Source organism: Xenopus laevis, chromosome 7L (assembly GCF_017654675.1).
Source record: "Xenopus laevis strain J_2021 chromosome 7L, Xenopus_laevis_v10.1, whole genome shotgun sequence".
Lineage (NCBI taxonomy): Eukaryota > Metazoa > Chordata > Amphibia > Anura > Pipidae > Xenopus > Xenopus laevis.
Window position 1 is genome coordinate 95,522,566 of NC_054383.1, and position 23,398 is coordinate 95,545,963.

The 23,398-nt window shown below is 40.0% G+C and overlaps 1 protein-coding gene and 1 long non-coding RNA gene across 3 annotated transcripts in view; both read left to right on the top strand.

Moving 5' to 3' along the window:
* Nucleotides 1-911: 911 nt before the first annotated feature.
* On the top strand, nucleotides 912-5,668 carry LOC108696547. The gene is made up of 3 exons (XR_001932286.2): nucleotides 912-1,018; nucleotides 1,058-1,337; nucleotides 5,524-5,668. It is a non-coding gene; the product is annotated as an uncharacterized LOC108696547 (long non-coding RNA).
* A 13,641-nt stretch (nucleotides 5,669-19,309) lies between these two features.
* Nucleotides 19,310-23,398, top strand: part of nadk.L (NAD kinase L homeolog) — a 43,118-nt gene continuing 39,029 nt past the window's right edge. The window contains exon 1 of one of the 2 annotated variants that reach the window (XM_018224633.2): nucleotides 19,310-19,639. The gene's annotated coding sequence lies outside the window, so the exon portion shown is untranslated. Of the gene's footprint in view, nucleotides 19,640-22,323; nucleotides 22,482-23,398 lie in introns of those variants that run through there. The other variant, XM_018224632.2, reaches the window with a different exon arrangement.

The following is a 23,398-nucleotide window of genomic DNA, read 5'->3' on the forward strand; positions in this document are numbered from 1 at the left end:
GTTATACTCTGTTTATCCTATGCTCCCTGTATGTGCCATATTCTGCCTGTCCTATGCTCCCTGTGTATTATACTCTGTTTATCCTATGCTCCCTGTATGTGCCATATTCTGCCTGTCCTATGCTCCCTGTGTATTATACTCTGTTTATCCTATGCTCCCTGTATGTGCCATACTCTGCCTGTCCTATGCTCCCTGTGTATTATACTCTGTTTATCCTATGCTCCCTGTATGTGCCATATTCTGCCTGCCCTATGCTCCCTGTGTATTATACTCTGTTTATCCTATGCTCCCTGTATGTGCCGTACCAATCATATGGTTTTTTGATTCCGGCCCTTGTTATCACAGAAGTTGGACAGCACTTATGTAGACAGTCAGCAGCTCTTCAGTTGGCAATTTCTGGTTGCTAGGGCCTCATTTACTGTAGCAACCATGCAGTGGTTTGAATGGGAAGCTCTTATATTAATAGGTGAGGGCCTGAATAGAAAGAGAAGTAATAAAATGTAACAGTAACAATAGAATTGTAGCCTCACAGAGCAATCATTTTTTTGCCTGCCAGGGTCAGTGACCCCCATTTTAAAGCTAGAAAGAGACAGAAGAGGAATGCAAATAATTAAAAAAACAGACAAAACATACTTAAAGCTAAACTATATGTGAACTACACGTTTACATGCCGAGTATATTGAAATATCTATGACGAATTTCGAAAGCACTTTTTCAATGCAGGTTTTTAAAACTTTACAAATTTGAGGTATTTGTTAATTTTCAATTACATTTTTATTTTCAGATAAGCATATTTTAAAATGTATTTAGTTTATTTGAAGAATTGCACAAATTATTATTTTTTTTTTTAAATAGTGTTGAGGACACCAGGGCTGATGTATATTTTCCCATTATTTGGGCTGTGGTTCCTTTAAGCAGCGTGTGTGTCAGGGAAGGAGTCTGGGAATTATTTGGCAGCAACACTAGTTGCTGTGTTTTCTTAGTTTTCCAGGGCCCTGACTCTGGAATTGGAGGGAAGGTACAGGGTGGGCCTTCCCATTCCACCCAGGTAGGGAAGGTACAGGGTGGGCCTTCCCATTCCACCCAGGTACATACTTGGCTTTTACTACAGCAGAGGGATACTCTGCATAAGAAGGAAGCACAGGTGCAATTAGAAGAGAGCATGATGGTGCCTGCAGCGGGAGAGCTGCAAGTCTCTCTACAAGCCCTTGTGTAAAAAGGACAATGAAAGTAAGCCTGCTAATATTGGACAATGGGGGTTTTGTTGTTTGGCCTCAAGTGGATTTATCAGGCCTACTTTGGACTCTGAGAAAACCAAAGGACCTTCACAAGCTGAAGTAAGCAGTGTGTTATATTTTCATTTACGTTCTGCTGAGGAAAAGCTACTGTTTAATTCAGTTTTCGAAATAAATTGCCTTTTCTCTAAGAAACTGTGTACTGCGTGCTGGCTGCGATTCTGCAACTATCGTTTTAGTGGATAACTCATATTTATGTTATTTCTACAGAGGTGCATAATTTAACATTAAACCTCATTTTCCAGTTTGCTGCCCAGTTTTCAAATTAACCTAAATCTATTTGTAAAGTGGCAGCATCCTGCATGGAATGTATAGTTCCAATCAGGGCCGCCATTAGAAATCACTGGCCCCCTACAACAACATTTTCGGGGGCCCTCTGGGTCCCGCCAAGCCCCCAAGCCCCAGCACACATTAAAAAGGCCACAAAGACATCTTAGCTAAAAACAGTAAACACCCCTTCTAAGTTAAAAAAAACAACAACAAAAACTGGCACCAGGGCCCCCCATAAAAAACATTAGTAGTAAGGGCCCCCCTACAAGTTAAAAAAAATAATTGGTGACCAGGGCAACCCTATAAAAAAAACAAAAAAAAAAAACATTGATGGCCATGGGCCGCCCTTACAAGTTAATAATAAACATTGGGGCCTCAGAGAATATATTTAAAAACATTGGTGGCAAGGGGCCTATAGAGTATTAAAATAATACATTGGTGGCCAGGGGTTTAATAAAAAAAAATAAAAAAAACACATTGGTGTTCAGTAGAACTAAAGTTGTGGCTTTGGGTCTTTTAGCTTTAGGCTCCATACGTGGCTTCGGATCTTTTCGCAGCTGCGGGACTTCAGAGGTTCGGCGCGACTTTGGCGCTGTCAAGGGCTCGGCTATTTTGAAAAGTGGAGCACAGCCTGCCCCTGCTTTAGGCCTGGTACAACAATACCCCCTGATGGCAGTCCTGGTTACAATGCTCATCTCAAGATGATTATTAAAAAAAAAATTAAAAGCAACGGGCTAAAGACAGACTTCTGCAGTACTCCACTAACAACATTGGTCCAATTAGAAATTGTTCCATACATCACCAATCAATGTAATCTATTCTTCAGCCAGTTCTCTATCCAAAAAAAAATGATTCAGGCTAAAATTCCTTAATTTAATCAGTAACCTTCTGTATGGTACTGTATCAATGCTTTAGTCAATCACATTCACTGCCACCCCAATATTTAGGCTTCTGCTTACCTACTCATATACAGTAAATTACATTTGTCTTGACATGTGGGCTATGCACCATTCATTCAATCAGGAGAGGAAGTGTTGTGCCCTACCAGAATACTTTTGTGCAACATATGCTGGTAGCGAATGCCCTTTAACTCTGTAATCTCCATCTCAGTATTCGTAACACTAGCTTGGGATATTTTCTCAATATATACACACAAATGGATTTGATATGATATGCCAGTTATAGCTATACAGTATGTATACATGTTATTTCTTCAAAACCCAAGTCCTTGTTTTTATTGTGGTGGGTTTAATATCAATCTATGGTGTGTGAAGCCATGTCTTATTTATTGCTTATTTCCTTTCTGTTTCAGGTCTGTTGTGTTCAGTGGAGCTTTGTATAATTATCATGTGGGAAAAATTAAAATGCTTTGCAAAAATGAAAGGCAAGGTATTTTACATAAAATATAAATGCTTCAAGCTAGGCAAACAATAGGGGGCATATTTACTAAAAGTTGTGTTTTCTTTCTATGCAGACAAAATTTGAATCTTTTAACAAGGTTATAATAGCTTAAATATTACTAATAATACACAGCAGGGAAATCATTGTTTTTTTTTTTAATAGTGTGTAGCCACTTTATTTGTCTTCACTGGGCTTATAACCTGGCGTTATACAAATTTCTCCAAATACACAGAGGTTTAAAACAAATATTTGTATGCAGCTACATCCAGAATGCTTGAGACTTTGGTATCTTTGGATAAAGGATTTGTAGTTTGGATTACCATACATTAATCTGCTGACAATCATTTAAACCTTAATTTTTTTTTGTTAAATAAAGCCAGTGGGTAATCCATTCCATTGATAACAGAGCAACCATGGAAAAGATGGCAGCCAGGAATGAGCACAAGATGACAAAGTACGGTGTGGTCTGATTGGCAGGCATTCCGCAAAACCCGGAATTGGGATTTGCATAATTGTTGTACGAATAATTTTGACGTGTGGCAATTTTGACAAGCACCACATTTTTTTTGATGCTGCGGATTTTTCACTGCGAATTGTCGCCTCAGTTTTGTGAATTACTTAGCTTGTGGCAAAACAGCGAATTTGTGTCTGACGAATTTATTCGCACATCACTTCTGGAAAACACTAGGCCTCAGCATTCTGGATAACTGGTCCTACACCATATATAAAAATGTTAGTGCTCACCACAGAGAAATTTACCCACTTTTATGTTCATTCCTATGGAATTTTCAGAAGCGTATTTATCAAATGGTGAACTCTGTTGAGGAAGACCTGATCTGGAACCCTACTACCACTGTAAATCTGCAGCCTCAAAATTACTTTCCTTCACCAGCCAAGGTATTTAATGAAGGAGGCAACACACTTATAGATTTACAAGTTACCATTCAGTGCTCCATTTACTTTAAACTTTCTGTTTTCTGTGACTATAAGATGTTTTTATAAAAACTGTCAATTTACTATAAGCCAGACATTTTGGGACACAGATTTGTAATTTATAATAAGCTTTATGCCCCATATTTTAATAATTGTTTTCTATTGTACCAGTAAATGTCACTTTATCACGGGGATAGATGCAGGAAGACTCACCCTAGACAACATGGAACTCAATTTTGGGTCCTGAACCATACACGTCCATCAAGTTCAACAAGATGGCAATCGGACTAGTCCTGGATCAACTTGTACTATGAGTTATCTTCCATAACCCTGTTTTCCCTCACTTGCTAAAAGCCATCCAACCCCTTCTTAAAGCTATCTAATGTATCAGCCTGTACCACTGATTCAGGGAGAGAATTCCACATCTTCACAGCTCTCACTGTAAAAAACCCCTTCCGAATATTTAGATGGAACCTCTTTTCTTCTAATCTGAATGAGTGACCTTGTCTCAGCTGGAAAGACCTACTGGTAAATAAAGCATTGGAGAGATTATTATATGATCCCCTTATAAATACATAGTTATCATATCGCCCTTTAAGCACCTCTTCTCCAGCGTGAAGAGGCATATTCTAGATGGGGCCTTACCAGTGCTCTATATAGTGGAAGATTATAAGATGTGGATTGCAGTGTGTGCAGCAGACCTCCAAGAGGTTAACACACTCCCTGCTGCCATCTTGTGGATGCTACTTCTATTGTGGCAGCCACAGGTTTTAGGGCAGAGACACATCGTCAGATTCAGGGAGATTAGTCGCCCGGTGACAGTGCATGTGCTTGTGGCGTTACTGTGCATTCGCAGGGGAGCGGCTTTACTGCGCATGCACACTCTGAACGGCTTTACTACACATGCGCGCGTGACGGGTTGAAAGGAGGGGGCAAGCTGGCTGGCTGGGTTGCCTAGGGCGCCCAGCCTGCTTGGCCCACCTCTGGGCACTTGGATCCCTTTATTTTCCAAAGTTGCCTGAAGTTGCGTCACGAGGAAACTTTGGGCGACTTCAGAAAACTAAACGATCCAAGTGCCATCCCACCGGCAATTTACATTCTAGCCAGCAGTTCGGGGAGATTAGTCGCCCCGAAGAAGAGGAGATTTCTTGCCGGGCGACTAATCTCCCTGAATCTGACCTTGTGTCTATGCTCATAAGAGGTTGGATGCTTAAATGTTCAGCTGCTGACACTACTAAATTATTAGGAAGTCAGCAAGAATTCTGTTTCCTTATGGATGTCTAATAATAATAATGGGCCCAAGACTACATTGTCTTTTGAAAAACAGGTCAATTCCTTATTAATGTAAGTTGTTGCTGTGCAGTTATTGCTACCTGGCACATGTTCTGGTATCCTTAAATAAGCCGCCTTCACTTATATATATCCAAAAGTTTTTATTAACTGTACTGATTAATTCATCTTGCAGTGACACTCCTTCATCTTGCAATGACATTCCTTCCCGTCCTATCTGTCTACACCCTCACATATTGGTATAAGTAAATATGCTCTTGTTTCGTACACAATTTTTAAATTATTTATGTTTTCCCTCTATAAACTCATCTTTTCTTCTATCCATTCTTTTCAGCAGCACTACTGAGTAGACTCCTGCGCGGGTCCATTTTTTGGAACCCGTACCCGCAACCTGCAATCTGCAACCCGGACCCGCAACCCGCATTCTCACCCGCTTGGACCCGCTACCCAACCCGACCTGCAAGTACCTTATCCGCAACCCAGACCCGTGACCCGCTGACCATCAAGAATCAGGAAGTGCTGTCATTGTAAACCGGAAGTGACATCATCGGAAGTAGACGTGATCTAAAAATAGAGTAAAAATTGCTATTGAGAAGACCCGTGGCCTGACCCACCTGAGTGGTGTAGTATTGCTGACTTGGGGTAAAGAGAGAGCCTGACTATTCTACTAAAGGCGCCACTATGAATTTATTATGCACTAATAGGGCCTCTCACCAAAGATTCAAACCAAAAAAGGTCCAACCCTGATACACAATCTTAGTCAAGCCTTCAAAAGCCCACCTGGATGGACTTCGATTAAAATGCTGGGCCCTGCAGCAAATTATTTTTCAAGCCCCCAAAATGTCTACAAGTTGACCTGTTTTACCAATATTTATTGAATTTGTATATAAATTAGGGCCTGATGGGGCCCCTATACATCCTGGGCCCCACTGCAGCCGCAGGGTCTGCTTCCTCTGTAGTTACACCCCTGATTTTATCCCAGCAATAGATGAAGACGCGTGGAATCTACAGTAGATCAGGTCCCTGAACTCACTCCAACAGGGACAGATTGATCAAAATAAAAATAAAGTTCCTACACAGAACTGACACCTGCTCTAAATGTGGGGTAGACGTGGGTACTCTATTTCATGTTTTCTGGAGCTGCCCCCATATCCAGCAATTTTGGGCTAGATACTAGATGTTATACAATTCAACTTTGCTCTTCCCAAAATACAATCTCCAGAATTGTACTTGATGGGGCACAAACCCCCTTACTCTTAAGTAATATTGGAGATTGTTTTTACCTGCAAATGCTGCATTATGCAAAATAACATACTTCTAACCTGAAAAGCCCCAAGGCCACCCAAAGTAGCCTGATAGAAGAAATCTATAAACTAAATTCTATAGAAGGCAGTATGTTTGGTTAGGGACTACCCTGATAAATTCTTGGCAATTTGGGGTCCTTGGCTAGACTTGCTAGACACAGTAGCACCTTGATTAATTTAGTACAACCAGCCTATACTAGGCTTAATTGTCAACCATGGCATTCTTTGTACATTGACACTCATGAATGTACCTAACACTGAATTGTCCAATCACTGCCAAGGGGTGAGCAACCTACCTTTCAGAGATACAGTGTTTTTAAATTGTTCTGGACCATATTTTGTGTGTGTAGCCTGCAACTCAGGTTTTACTGAGGATTAGAAGTGCAGTTTGCTCCCCAGGGGTAACCACCAGCCTAGGGAAACAAGTACTACTGACTTATAGGGTAGGGGGGACCCAACTATTCTATGAAAGGTGCTACTGAGTGTGGCTACAGCAACCCATTTGTATATAACGGTTATTGAAAAATGTTCTATTCTGTTGAAAACCAAAATCCTCCACAAAAAAATTGTCTATAGCAAATTAATTCCAAAATCTAATTTGCAAAACAAAAAAAAATAAAGCAATGCAATTCCATACTATTTTATCTCAATAGTTATGTGCTGGTATTTTAGGCATGTGTGTAATGTCTCTCTTTGCTAAGCAGACAAGAAGGTAAAACAAAAAAAAATCTATCCTGCCTGGGATGTATCTTTCAAACAGCACAACAGGTGGCAGACACACATCATAATTCCATGTAAGTGCATTACAAGAAGCAGTTAAAATTAACAACAAACAAACTAAACCTTTAATAGGACTAACTACCTATACAAGATAGTTCCCATTTCTTTTTGTCTCTGAAGAACATGCCACCTCAAATGGGGAGTTGTGCCTATACTGCACTAAATCTTTGCATAGCTTTTCCATACTAAGATTCCTTATATCAATCTTGTGTTGAGGATGTCATTTAATAGGCCCAGGAGTTTGAAATTATGTTGTCAATGATGTTAATCATATACAGATATAGGAACTGTTAACCAGAATGCTTGGGACCTGGGGTATTCTGGATAAGGGCTTTTCAAAATTTGGATCTTCATAACGTAAGTCTGCTAGAAAATAATTCAAACATTGATTAAACCCAGATTAGACTAGGTTGCTAGTGGATACTATACTTTTGTCGTTAACATTGCCCAATCAATCTTTATTAATCACTCTGGGGGTCATTTATAAACACTGGGCAGTAACCCATGACAACCAATCACATGATTGCTTTTAGTGTTCAACCTGCATCTGGCTGAAAAAAAAAGCCAATTGCTGATTGGTTGCTATGGGCTACTGTCCAGGTGCAAATGTGCCCAGTGTTTATAAATGAGTCCCATTTGAGTCTATTAGAAGAATGACACACAGGGTGACTGTTTAGACCATTTTTTCAGAGAAAGCCACAGGGACATTATGCCCTTTCCTATCAGCCATCGTGCTGTACTTTTCCAGTTCAATAGAAAGGGAAGGGGCTTCTGCCATGGAAGAGCAGGACCGCCATCAGAAATCGCAGGGCCCTATACAACAAAATTTCCTGGGCCCCCTGGGCTGCACCCACCGCAAGCCCCACCTACAGGTCCGCCCCCACCACACAGTAAAAAAACCAAAAAAATATTGGTGGCTAGGGTTCCCACATGTTAATAAAAAATAAAAAGATATTGGTGGTCAGGGCCCCCCATAAAAAAAACATTTGTGGCCAGGGCCCCCCCATTAAAAAATATGAGGTGGCCAAAATTGGTGGCCAGGGCCCCCCCCACATTATGAGAAAATTGGTGACCAGGGCCCCTTAAACGTCCATGCCTTCCAAAGTCAGCAGCTCTCAGAAAGATGGGGGGCCCGGCTAATTAAGTGTGGCGTGGTCGGGCCCCCCTTACCCTCGGGCCCCCTACAACTCTCCCACCTGATGGCTGCCCTGTGGAAGAGTGTTTCATTTGAGAGGATAGAATGCCCATATACCATATGCATTATCCTTATTGCTCTCTGTTCTGCAAATCCAGGGATAGCCTTGAATCATTTGGTATATATAATATGCAGAATATATCAAATGTGTGCATACTTATGCATATAACCAAGGAATTCCTGATGCATGTCAGCTTTGTAGGCTAACAGATTTGTGCAATGTATTTAAGCCATTAGCTTTCATCTGTAAAAGGCGTGAGGTATGAAGTTCCAAATTAAGGAAACCCCAGGTCACAACCATTCCCCAAGTACCAGACCTGTAGTGAGAGGAGGTTAAATGGACCCCTCCAACTGAGCCTCTTAATTCTGCTGAACAAAGTGGAGATAGGGAACATTAGTAGGTAGAGGTCGGGTGTTATTTTTAAAGGGTCAGATTACTTTTTGGCAAATTAGCAGCAAAGTATTTACCCAATAAAAACCTCCCTTTCATTTCTAGGGGGCACAAACCAACATACATAGTTAAGAATGACATTTTGTCATATACTGTACTTACTGAAGTAGCTGTCCTGGTCTGGAAGATTAAGACTAAGCAAAGTGCCACAATGCAATACAGATATGGGATCTGTTATCTGGAAACCTGTTATCCAGAAAGCTCCGAATTTCAGATAGGCTGTCACCCATAGACTCCCTTTTTGTCCAAATAATCCAAATTTTTAAATATGATTCCCCTTTTCTCTGAATTAATAAAACAGTAGCTTGTACTTGATTGTACTTGTACTCACATTGCTTTATACTAAAAAACTTATATTGGTTCTAAACATAAAGATAACATTTTTCCTAATAAAAGACAGTAAAAGTCAAAGTAAATGCAATTGATACTTTCTATTCTCTTCGGTGCTGGTTCTGACTACTGAAACAACATAATAGGCAGAAAACATGCAAGTCATTGTGGGAAATATACTGTGTGAGCACTGATCTCATTGGGAGGGTAGAAGCTGTTTGGCACTTTTATTTCCTACTATATTATCCCCATAAACTGAGGAAACATCTGGTGTGACATTAAACTTTGGCTTTTTAAAGTAGCCGGCAGACAAGCAAAATTTTGATAGAAAACTGCACACGCCTGGGGTTATAGCAGTGAGCACCACAGAGCGATCCTCTTCATCCTTCTTCGTGCGGCTGTGCATGCGCAGTAGAACGAAAAGTTTAACTTTAACTAAAATGTTGGCTATTTTGTTCAACTGCACCCTGGGAAATGTGAAGAAAGAAGACGGTAGTGGATCTCTCCGTGGTGCTCGCTGGAATAACCCCGGGCCGGTGCAGTTTTCTGTGGATAGGAGCACCGGCCTGTTTCAGGTAAGTCAATACCATCACTTGGGGGTGTCTAACATTTGGCACCCCCAAGTGCACAATGTCTTCTCTTCTCCTTTAAATTTAAATGAGGCACCCTTTCTTAAATGGTGCTAAACTATAGGTTTCATCTTTCCACTAGTTATATGAATGAATTGGGGAACTGTCATACAATTAAGTTATAACATAGATGAATGTAAGGTTATGTACCTGAGCCAACACACTGCAAGTGCTAATTATACACTGCATTGAATTCCATTGATCCTCCTTATCTGGCAAGGATTTATTTGTTTTTTTTTATGGATAAGACTTTGTAACTCTATGCAAGATCAGTCAGTGTCTGCTAAAAAGCTAATAAAATACTGTTATGTATACAGAGGGTCATTGACTCCAGGGATGAAAGCATCATTTTGCCTCTTTATATACTCCTGGAAAGACCTCATCTTGTGAAAAGTAATGGCACACATTTTTGTTTTGTTGCCAGAACAATTGCCTCATGCACAGGCCACAAAACGTCTATAAATAACTTTTGAACTGATAAACCTTGAAATTTTCTTTTTCTAGCCAGTTGAATCATGTCACAGAAAAAGGAGGTGCTTCCGCCTCTACTTACCTTCAAGGTGGCCTTCCCTGAGTATTCAGAAAAAAATGGGCATTGTCTTCAAATGGTAAATATTTGGTGGATAAAAATTACCAGTCAGTGGCAGGAAGAGACAGGAAGGTATTGTCCTGTATTAAAAAGGGTATAAATTTATGAGAGCTGGGGGAAATCTCTGCCCTTTACAAAGCACTGGTAAGGCCCCATCTAGAATATGCAATGAAGTTTTCCACTACTTATACAAAAGGGGTGTTGCTGATCTGTAGCCCAGTCTGGGATTCCCAATAGGTCCTGGCATTTCAAGAACACAGATGCCCAAGCAACCCCCACAGGCCCAATAATGTGACTGTCTCTGGAATCTTACAGCAGCCCCTCTGGCATTAACCAGAATCCACAGGTTGCCAGTCCAGGCCACATATATAACATACTGTAGGTTTTAATATTAGATGATATTTGGAATATTCAACTTAAAGCTGATAAAGCTGAGTAATGGCAGATTGGATTCCTTTTTAACAAGTGAGAAAATACAAGGCTACTGATATAAATATACCTTACACAACATTGATCTAGGCCTAGGGTCTGATTCGATTGCATTGCTTGAGGTAGGGTTTTTCAACTTCGGCTACAGGTATAGGACCTTATATCCAGAATACTTGGGACCTGGGATTTTCTGGATAACAGATCTTTCCGTAATTTTGATTTTCATACCTTAAGTCAATTATAAAATCCTTTAAACAATAAATAAACCCAATTTTGCCTCCAATAAGGATTAATTATATCTTAGTTAGGATCAAGTACAAGGCACTGTTTTATTATTACAGAGAAAAAGGAAATAGCTTTTATAAATTTGGATTATTTTGGTAAAATGGAGTCTATAATGATAACATATGCTTGAGCTGATATCCACAAGCACAAGGATTATGATACTCACTATAGTGGCTCCTTAGAGACTTCAAGACAATGCACATTACTGCCCTTTTCAAATAAGCAAAGAAAATATACTTGGATGTTATCCCTTTAAGAAATCATCTAAATCAGTTTTTTACAGGAATACCGTCATTTAGCAGACACTCGTCAAGGTTTAGATGTGCCTGTAAAACAACATTCCCCTTGACCAGAGACAAGTGTTAAAATACACTGATATATTTATGAGTTCTTTTTCAGGCAGGTTGATTTCTGCTTTACAGTTCCCTTATTCCCTTTAATGCCTTTATAGCTTGTGAAGACAAAAGAGAAATGTTTAGGGTTATGTTTTGGGTAGCCGAGGATGTTATATAAGAAACAAATGTAATTTCAGGCCATTTACTGTAATAGTCCATCAAGGTAATAGCAAATCTGCAGTCTATAGGAACATCCTCGCCCGGACTGGCAATCTGTGGGTTCTGGCAAATGCCAGAGGGGCTGCTATAAGGTCCCATAAAAAGTCAGTATTTAGTGGGCTGATGGGGGCTGTTTGGGCCTCTGTGTGGGCTGATTGGGCCTCTGTGTACCTGAAATGCCAGGGCCTATTTTAATTCTCAGTCCGGACCTGGGAACATCTGACCCACAATATCAATAGCAAGTTTTTCCCATGCTGAATCAGGGAATGGTACTGGTTTTACATCTGGTCTCTTGTGTACAAAGTTCTTTGCACAGCCCAGTGGAGTGTTGCTTTGTGGTGAAATTTTAGACACTGGCTGTGTGGCAGGCAGTGGTGCTGTAGTAATGAGACCATCAACTAATTGTAGGTTTAATGCAGCAAAGAGATCCCTTCCAAGTATAGCAGTACCCTTATTCCTGAACTAGGGGTAGGCAGAGTAGGCACGTGCCTAGGGCGCAAAGGTGGAGGGGCGTCAGGCACGTACTCACTCCTACCCCTAGTCCGGTCCCTTCTCTGCCGACCGCCCACTGTCCCATGCATGCGTCAATTCGCGCATGCGCAGAAGCGGTTTTCGCGCATGCGCAGAAGCGTATCTTTGCACATGCGCAGAAGCGCTCATCCAGCCGGCGCAGCAGCCGGGCGCCTGCCCGGCTTGGCCTGGCTCTGCCTTATTCACAATGTCAAAGTCACATTTTGCAGTATTTGATTCAAATTGTACAGTCACTGGCAAGCAACCGAGCACAGGGATTGGATCCTTTAAGTAACTGACCAGTTTCAGGGCAGGTGCAACAAGCGGATATTTTGCAAAGTATTTCAAGAAAATATCCTTTGGTTGTATAGAAACAGCTAAACCTGTATCAAGCATCAGGTTAATGGAGTGTCCCTTGTCAGCAGAAGCAGTACTGACACTGACAGTGCATATAAACTTGTCTGGAATAAATGTACCAGCTTTATCCACACTTAATCCTGTGACGTTTGTAGTAGTGACTTCATGAACATCTTTAGCAGAACTACAGCAGATCTTAGCAAAATGTCCTACCTTTGTGCATTTGCAGCACCGTTTAGCTTTTGCTGGACATGTAACATGATTTGCATTGTGTTGTGTTGATCCACAGCGGAAGAAGTTCCTGACAGCTTAAAAGTGAAAGTTACTGTTGTGTAATGGCTACATGAGAGTCTGCTAATAAAGCACTGTTATACTCTACTCATCCTCGGCTACCCAAAACATAACAGTTAGAATGCATAAAATGTCCTTTAGTACATTTGCCCCAAAGGGAGATGACCTTTCCGTAACTCGGAGCTTTCTGGATAACAGGTTTTCGGATAACGGATCCCATACCTGTATGTGTGTATGTATGTGTGTGTGTATATATATATATATATATATATATATATATATATATATATATATATATATATATATATATATATATATATATATATATATATATTGTGACAGGGTGTTTGGGAAACACCACTGTCTTAGAGCAAAAGGCACATAAAAGAGTGCATTTAAACTGCATTGTATGTGCTGCAAAGGAATATTTGGCTCAGGTAGGGTTAATATTCCCTCTCAGCCAGGTAATTAAGTGGCAGCTGAGAGAGGAGCTACCTGGCAATGTAAAAGAGCTGTGTGAGCACAGTTTAGAGGTCTCCAAACACCTCCTAGAGTGGAGGGAAGTGAGGGGCTGTGAGAGACAGAGCTGGGCAGAAGGAGCATTGCTGCCAGCAAGAGAGTTCCAGAGCTTGGAGCCTAAATCCCTTGTGGGGAAAGAAAGAGAAAAGGACTGGTAGAGGCTAGTGAGTCTGAGTCCCAGGAGGGTAAGCCAGCAGGGCTGAGTGTGAAGCCCAAATACTTCAAGGTACAAGAGGGTGAGAGTTTCCCTGGATGGTGAGCGACCAGAGGGGGGAAAACCCTGAATGTTTTGCAGTGTATTTACTGAACTGTACCCTGCATGTTCTACAGTGAAGTTGAACTGTAACCTGAACATTTTTCTGTTGCCTTTTCATTGGAATGTCCAGTGCTTAATAAACCTGTGTTTTTTTGTCTGAAGCCTTGGTGTCCCTGTCTCTAAGCTCAAAAATCCTACGCTACCTGCCTACCAAACGCTAATTCCCCCATAAAAGTGCATGTGCAGGCCAGTGGCATGTCACAATATATATATATATATATATATATAATCCTCTCCAGAAGAAGCCACACAACTCAGGACTTATATCAAAGTAATACATTTATTTATTAAACACACTAACGTTTCGGCTGCCACATCAGCCTTTGTATATACATACATACACACATACAGGTATGGGGACCACTGCCAAATGTTCTGCTTCTTATTTCTTTGCACAGAGGCACATGCATAGTACAGTGAAAAGCTGAAATTTGAGAAAAAGAAAGTAAGGTTTTTCATTCTACTGGGAACGTGTTGGTCGGGCTGTTAAAGAGTAGAAGGATCCCTTCTTGGGGCTTGCTCAGAAATACCATGGGGGAAATTCACCAAAGGGTGAAGCGACTAACGTTAGTGAAAATTCACTACTGCAACGTCATTTCGGGACTTTGCCGATTTACTAAGCTGGCACAGGCGTAACTTCGCTACTTCGCACTCTTACGCCAGGCAAAGTTTCGCTCTGGCAAAAGAGCGTTACTTCGCAAATTCAATAAGATGCGCCTTTTACTTAATGTTACTGGTTCCGCCAGACTTGCCTTCGCCAGTTCAGACCAGGCGAAGTGCAATGGAATGTATAGGGCTTCTTCAATTTTTAGTCGATTTTTAGTCGAAAAATTTTCTAAGTCCCAAAAACGCTGGCATTTTCAGGGTGATAGGCTGCAAAAGTCTGTAAATTTTTTTAGGGGTACCCGGGCTCCCCCATACATTTCCTAACATATGGCACTAACATATGGCACATAAACTATACACTGGGCTCATGTGTAGGGTATCATAACAACTCTATTTCATTAAATTAAGCTTTCCCAGGCTTGTGTACTGTAATGCATTTGCTGCAACATATACAACCATTCAACTTTAACTTTAACCCTCATATTATCCATTCCCCAATGAAACAAAATGTATTTTATTCAGTGCATGTTAATTGCACGTTATTACAACATGCCTTGAATGCACTTAAGGGTTAGTTCACACAAGGAAATTCAGGGAGATTTTGTCGTCTGGCGACTAATTGCCTCGACTTCTGGGTTGACAATCTCCCCGAACTGCCTCCTCGTGTCTTCCCATCCGCTATAATGCAAAGTCGTCTGCACTAAAGCACACTAATTTTTTAATCATTATTACTTTTATAAAGATGAAATCAGGTGAGGTCATGTGACACCACATAGTCCTATTCTTGGACAGTCTGTGTGAGGTGCAGGTAAAGGAGCTGATGTAAGGGGAAATATTAGTTCTTTGAAGCAGAAAAACAAAGGGGGTTCTTCATATGCTTCATGACTTCCCGCTTATCATCACTCATTAAACATCCCTCCTTCGTGCCAGAAATATGTTTTCAAAGCCACGTCAAGCCCTTTTCCATCCTCTGAGATTACAACTTTTAATGACCTTCTCACGACTACCATTAGTAAAGTCCTACCTAATCTTCCTGATATATCCCTATCTTATTCTCCCTATTCCTATTTATATGCTGAACTGATCCAAATTACATTGTAAGAAATCAATATCCCCAGCCCTCATAAACCTTTACATTTACTTGTTCCTCTGTAAAGTACTGTCACAATTATTTTCCTCATTGCCGCCATACTTCCCCTATTTCACTTTGTTCCCTTTTGTTGCAAAGTTTTCTCTTTATCGTTCTTGTTTTTCTACATTTCAGTGCAAAACATTAAAGGAGAAGGAAAGGTTAAAACTAAGTAAGCCTTATCAGAAAGTTCCACCTAAATATACCAGTAAACCCTCAAAGTAATGCTGCTCTGAGTCCCCTGTCAAAAGAAACACAGCATTTCTTCCCTTCTATTGTGTACACATGGGCTTCTGTATCAGACTTCCTGCTTTCAGCTTAAACCCCCTTGCCCCGGGCATGAGCATGCTCAGTTTGCTACTCTTACCCCCTCCCTTCTCTACTGTAGTATGAGCCCAGAGCTATAAGTGAGCAGGGAGAGACAGACAGGAAGTGATGTCATACCAAGCTAATACTGCAGCTGCTATCCTAAACAAACAGAGAGAGAACTTCTACAGCTTTTTAAAGCATTATACAGAATAAATATAGCATTCTAGCTTGCACTATTGCAACTAATCTATTGGCAATTAGCTTTCCTTCTCCTTTAACAGTACAATTTTCTATAATCCAATAATTAAAGGGATACTGTCATGGGAAAAACATTTTTTTTCAAAACAAATCAGTTAATAGTGCTACTCCAGCAGACTTCTGCACTGAAATCCATTTCTCAAAAGAGCAAACAGATTTTTTTATATTCAATTTTGAAATCTGACTTGGGGCTAGACATTTTGTCAATTTCCCAGCTGCCCCAAGTCATGTGACTTGTGCTCTGATAAACTTCAATCACTCTTTACTGCTGTACTGCAAGTTAGAGTGATATCACCCCTCCCTTTTCCCCCCCAGCAGCCAAACAAAAGAACAATGGGAAGGTAACCAGATAACAGCTCCCTAACACAAGATAACAGCTGCCTGGTAGATCTAAGAACAACACTCAATAATACAAACCCATGTCCCACTGAGACACATTCAGTTACATTGAGAAGGAAAAACAGCAGCCTGCCAGAAAGCATTTCTCTCCTAAAGTGCAGGCACAAGTCACATGACTGGGGGCAGCTGGGAAATTGACAAAATGTCTAGCCCCATGTCAAATTTCAAAATTGAATATAAAAAAATCTGTTTGCTCTTTTGAGAAATAGATTCTAGTGCAGAATTCTGCTGGAGTAGCACTATTAACTGATGCGTTTTGAAAAAAACATGTTTTCCAATGGCAGGATCCTTTTAAGCTCTTTGCATGCAATATTGTTGTCACAAACAGGTAAGTGGACTTGACATGCATCTGTGATAATGACATAATGTATCACACGCATATAGACACTAGTACTTAATGCTACCGAAAATTGGCAAGCTTGAAAGCTGTTAATATGGAAAATACAACTTTGTAGTTAAAATATGCTGGGCAATACTCAAGCTATACTGTATCTGTTCCTGTGTGGCTTTTGTGCTGATTTAAATAGAAAATATGTTTTTTTGCTAAAAGGGGAACTATCACAAAAGTGAAATTTAATATTTTAACTTTCTAAGTACAGTGGAACCCTGGTTTTACGTACGAGCATTATATGTTTTCCTGGATAGGACGTCTTTTACGTATGAGCATTATACGTTTTCCTGGATATGACTTCTTATGTTTGCAGTGCAAAGTCACATTCTGACCCTCCCCCTGGTTTATGTCTTCCCAAATTTTAAGAAGGTTTTCATCTGTCTCCGAAAAAATTTAAAAGGCAGGGTTCCTCTGTATAATCAATTAAAAACTCTGCAACGTTTCTGAAGTTATTCTTCATATATCTCATATTTACAAAAAATTGTAAAGAAACTGTTGCTAGAGTAATACAGGTATAGAACCTGTTATGACGAATGCTCAGGACCTGAGTTTTTTTGGGAAATTTGGATCTCTGTCCCATAAGTCTACTAAAATATTATTTTAAACATTAAGGGGCAGATTTACTAAGGGTCGAATTGAAAATTAGAATTTTTTTTTTTATGGTCAAAACTGTCAGGAAATGATTCAAACTCGATTTTGAATACGATTTTCCAGATTTATCATACTCCACCCCTTTAAGAATTCGACTATTCGCCACCTAAAACCTGCCAAATTGCTGTATAAGACAATGGGAGAGGTCCAGTGAGCAATTTGGAGATGTTTGTAGCCTTCCTGACATTCAAGTTTTTTTCTGAGACAAAACTCGATTCGAGTTTGATCTAATTCAATTAGCGTTATCGACTAAAATTAGTCCAAGTTTAAGATAATCGAGTTTGATCGAATTCGATTTGAGTTTTCGACTAAAATTAGTCCGAGTTTAAGATATTAGATTTTTATAATAGATAATTGAATATTCAAATTTCAAGAAAAATATAATTCATGTGAGTTAAAAAAAAAACTCACATGAAGTTGAATATTGATAAATGTGCCTCTAAGTAAACCCAATAGGATTGTTTCCTTATATCTAAAGCTCCCAATAGACGCGCCGATTCTTCTTGCCGAACGACCGATTTTAGGGAAGCCCGACCAATCCTTCGAAATTATCGTGCGGTTAGTGGGATTCGGCCGACATCTGTCAGGAAATTGATCGCCCAGGTCAAAAAATCTTTGTCGGTCCCAGTGCAATCTATCTATGTTTGCAGGGCCAAGCAGGCAGCTCCCCTTTGTTTTCCTGGCAAATTGGTCTTTTTAGTTGATGGTCAATTCGTACGATCGTTCTGAGAAGATCGTGGTCTCACGATCAGGATCTGATCTTTTAAAAATCTCAACATCTATGGCCAGCTTTAGTTAGGATCAAGTACATGGCATGGTTTTATTATTAGAGAATAATGAAATATGTTTGAAAATTTAGAATTATATAATCAAAATGGAGTCCAAGAAGGATGACCTTCCGGAAAAGAACTTTATAGTCAGCATCACACTGCTACCAAACTCTGATACATCTACCACTGTGAAGTACCATTCGTTACTCCAATACAACACAAAGTGTTTCATCTGCTCCAGAGTTGAATGACAGACACCTTTACCCCACTCCAGCTGACCCTTGCCATTGCACAGACTGTTTGGCTTGCTAACCTATAAAAAGCCTGTGACAGGTCTCGATGTCAGCAAAAACAGGAAAATCAGCTTTCACAACAAACTCGTTAGCTTTGGCTGTGTTGTAACAATTGCCTCAAATAATTGTGTTGACAATCATTTGTGGCTGCATTGCATCGGTATTACATTAGACGTGTGGAGCTGCAGCGCAAGATTGAGATGCGCAGAGCAAAGTAAAGGACGCTACGGCTTCATTTGAAAAGCGGACTAAACAGATTTTACATGTGATTTTAAAAGAGGCGTTTGTGAGTGTATTTTATATTTTTATTAAACAGCTTTTTTAAACGATACTGCACATGCCGCTCTATTTTCTGCCCAGCTAGAAGGTTGCCAGATGATTGTTGGAAGGACACGGCCTGTTCTCTCAAAAGCGCTGATTCACTCACGTCTGTGAGTATAATATACCACCAGACCAGCACTGGGTGAAGAGTTCATTTAAAAGGAGCTAATTAAGCAATTAAATCAAACTCTCTATGCTTGTTACCATTTGGTGTCTTTGGAAATAATTTGTTAATAGATTTTCTCCACTTTCCCTCACTTATATTAACTATAAGAGGTGTCTGTGAGACAAGGGTATTTTTACATATTATTATCGCTAAATTTTTGTTTATTTTTTTCACTGGTATAAAAAAAAAAAAAAAAAATTTTTTTAATTCACTTATATCATTTTTTTTCACACTAATGTACAAACTAACAGTGGTGTATATGTATATATAAAATAGACACACAGTCGCACAATTTAAGTGTTTTAATTTTGTCACACAGTGTTTGCACTATTATACACGTTTAATCACGCACAGTTAAAGGTGCATTTATACAAAATAGCAGAAAATACTGCACCATATTACGCATATCTGTTTTTGTTCCCCTTTCCCTTTGCTTTGTCAGGAAATACAGCGATTCCTCTTTACTTATATTTGAATTACATACGGGCCCGGGAGAGCCCTTGATAAGGACTCGCTGTAAGTTGGAACTTCACTGCCCAAAAGACTCAAAAATTTTTGCTGTGGACTTTTTACATTAGACGTGTAGCTGGCTGGTTCAAGATCTGTCATACATCACAGGTAATATAAAACAGGAAGCTCATTTTCCTTCATATTAATAGCTTAAATCTGAATAACACAATGTGGTGTCTTTTATAGAAATATGATATGATCCAAGTACACTCACTTATTGCATTTGCTTTTTTTTTTTTAAAGTTTTACAGCTATTAATAGGCACTGGATTTGATGTGAGAGTTTCTTTGGTTCTTTAAAACATTCCAGACCTTCACTAGAAATGATATTATCTTACTTATACAGGTATAGGATCCCTTATCCGAAAACTCGATATCCAGAAAGCTCCGAATTACGGAATGGCTGTCTCCCATAGACTCCATTTTATCCAAATAATCCAAATTTTTAAAAATGATTTCCTTTTTCTGTGTAATAATAAAACCGTAGCTTCTACTTGATCCCAATTAAGATATAATTAATCCTTATTGGAAGCAAAACCAGCCTATTCAGTTTATTTAATGTTTAAATTAATTTCTAGTAGACTTAAGGCATGAAGACCCAAATTATGGAAAGATCCATTATCCGGAAAACCCCAGGTCCCGAGCATTCTGGATAACGGGTCCCATACATGTACAACCTTTGAGGCAATACGATGTAAAACTGGTAACCAAGCATTGAAAACACTTTTCTGTCAGGTATGGTCTATTTATTTGAGAATTCTAGATGCCAAAAAGAGGCATCAATCTAAAATGTATTGATAATGAAGATTCATACTATACTGTATATGCCATATCAATCCATTCACGCTGTTGGTTAAGTTGTTTTCAAAATAGAATCTCCTAGATATAATGTTGAGCAGAGAAAACTTGGATTCGTTTTGTATGTTCAGGCTCAATATTATTTTCTAAGTATGGTTATGTTATTTTACTGCTATACAAATAAATTGTGTGAACTTGTTTTAATGTTAAACCTAAGAAAAACAATTTTAAAGGTAAAACATTCCACAACAGGATAGTTAGGTTTGCTTTTAGGGCCCCTCAGATCTTTAGGATGATCTGTTTTGTCTGCATACATTTATATTAGCTGTTGACCTTCTAAACTCATGATTCAACAAACAATCACAAGCTGTGCTTCCCCTGTTATTAAACTCGAGCAGGATCTCTCCATTTGTTGTTCAACAAAAGCTCTAAGCAACCCAATGCTTTTGTTAGGAATATATTCAGGGGTAGGATAGTTAATTATGTGGTGGTGGTTTAAGTCTGGTGCAGTCAAGAACAGAGTTCAAAAGTGTCTCTGATCTCACTGGGGCTTATTTAAGAGGATCTTTATTTTTTGCACAACTTTATTATATTTATAGAAGAATGTCACTCATCCAGAGTCCTTGCATATCCATTTAACCACCCATTCTCAGATGTACATGACATTTCACACGTGACTTTTAATAACATTTGCAACTAGGGTTGCCACCTTTTCGGGGAAAAAATACAGGCCTTCCTATATATTTAACTTTTTTCCCAATTAATAACATTGGGATCAACTATCATTTTTAAAATACCTGCCAGATGGCAAGTTTTGGCAACCCTATTTGCAACACATGAAATCAGAGGACTGAATGTTAGTACCCATCACACAGAGCTTTACATGTATTAATTTAATGGATTGTACTCATACATGACGGATACAACCAGCAACATTTAAACCACAATTCCCTTTAGTGTCTGGCTCATTAGCAAGTGCTTCTTATTTAAAAGGGGTCGGAGGACCACCCCATTTCTTGTTCTCCTCCATCCAATGAGAAAGGGGACTCCTGGCTGTTGCTTTATGCTGCACGTACATGTGCTGGGGAATTCCCCCTTGTAGGATTATTTCTTTTAATTAAACTTTCACTGGACAATGTGTTTCTTAGCCTATATTTGTTTAAAATTCACCCAAAAACAAAACATTCAGTGAATGTGCAGTAAGCTACAGGTTATATTTTTTTTTGGGGGGGGGATACTGGTGTCAACCTTTCTAGCAACAATACGGACCACTTTTTACAAACGATACCTCTATTTTTCATCCCGATTTAAAAAGGGTTGTCTATTTAAGTTAAGTTAACTTTTAGTATGATGTAGAGAGTGGTGCCAATTTGCCTAGTTAACCTCAGCCTTAAAGGGGTTGTTCACCTTTAAACTAGCTTTCAGTATAATACATAGAGTGATATTTGGAGAAAATTTGCAATTTATTAATTTGTGTTTTTTCAGTTATTTAGCAGCTCTTCCGTTTGCAAGTTCGGCAATCTGATTGCTAAGGTCCAGATTAGCCTAGCAACCATGCACTGATTTGGAGAGGTCTGACTAAAGAGAGGAGTCATTTAAAAAATAAATGTGTGATTGTTCTTTTTCCCCCCATTTGAAAACTGGAAAGAGCCAGAAGGCAAAAATAATTGAAAATTTGCTTAGAATTGGCCCTTCTATAACATACTAAAAGTAAAATGAACCACCCCTTTCAGTTGTATCTCATTTACGCTGTTATTTGTGGTCCCTCCACCATATCAAGCATAATCCATTTCCTTTTGTTACAATTCACTTTTTGGTTTTAAGAACCACCCGCAACAGCAGTCAGCGATCCGCATAGAACTCACTGGCCAACACCCCAAATACAGCAGCAGGAGAAACAGAGAACTAACAGACCATAACACACCGAGTGCATTTCAGAAATGAAAGCGCGCCCACTTTTAGGCTTAAAATATACCGTGTGACGATGACGTAGTGCATCACGTGTGAGTAACATCGCGAGAGGACGAATTGCCACTTGGAGCTGCCAGCGACCATCCAGAGAAGGCAGCAAGAGGTCTGAAATTAGTCCTGTGGTGTCGCAGGGAATAAATGTCACAAAGGTGGAACACTACACAAGGAAGGGTTTGCGAGAGGTGAGGGAACAGGTGGACCGCATGACAATGTGCACTGCTCTCCGGGGATAATGGTGTTATGTATAATAAAGTACCCAGCAGCTCAAGGAACACACTGTCATATTTATAGGACTCCTGGAGTTGAAATATAAGAAATGCAGTATGTTTATATGGGACTGATGGGCTGCTGTGTGATATGTTCATGGTGGCTTGCAGAGTGCTATATGTTGTACTCCGCTTGATAGGGACACTGTGATCTATACAGGGGAGCACAGTGAGATTTATACAGGGGTGCTGGGGGAGCACAGTGTGATATATACAGGGGTGCTGGGGGAGCACAGTGTGATATATACAGGGGTGCTGGGGGAACACAGTGTGATTTATAAAGGGATGCTGGGGGAACACAGTGTGATTTATAATGGGGTGCTGGGGGTGCACAATGTGATTTATAATGGGGTGCTGGGGGAGCACAGTGTGATCTATAAAGGGGTGCTGGGGGAGCACAGTGTGATCTATAAAGGGGTGCTGGGGGAGCACAGTGTGATTTATAAAGGGGTGCTGGGGGAACACAGTGTGATTTATAAAGGGATGCTGGGGGAACACAGTGTGATTTATAATGGGGTGCTGGGGGAGCACAATGTGATTTATAATGGGGTGCTGGGGGAGCACAGTGTGATCTATAAAGGGGTGCTGGGGGAGCACAGTGTGATTTATACAGGGGTGCTGGGGGAGCACAGTGTGATTTATACAGGGGTGCTGGGGGAGCACAGTGTGATTTATAATGGGGTGCTGGGGGAGCACAGTGTGATCTATAAAGGGGTGCTGGGGAAGCACAGTGTGATTTATACAGGGGTGCTGGGGGAGCACAGTGTGATTTATACAGGGGTGCTGGGGGAGCACAGTGTGATTTATACAGGGGTGCTGGGGGAGCACAGTGT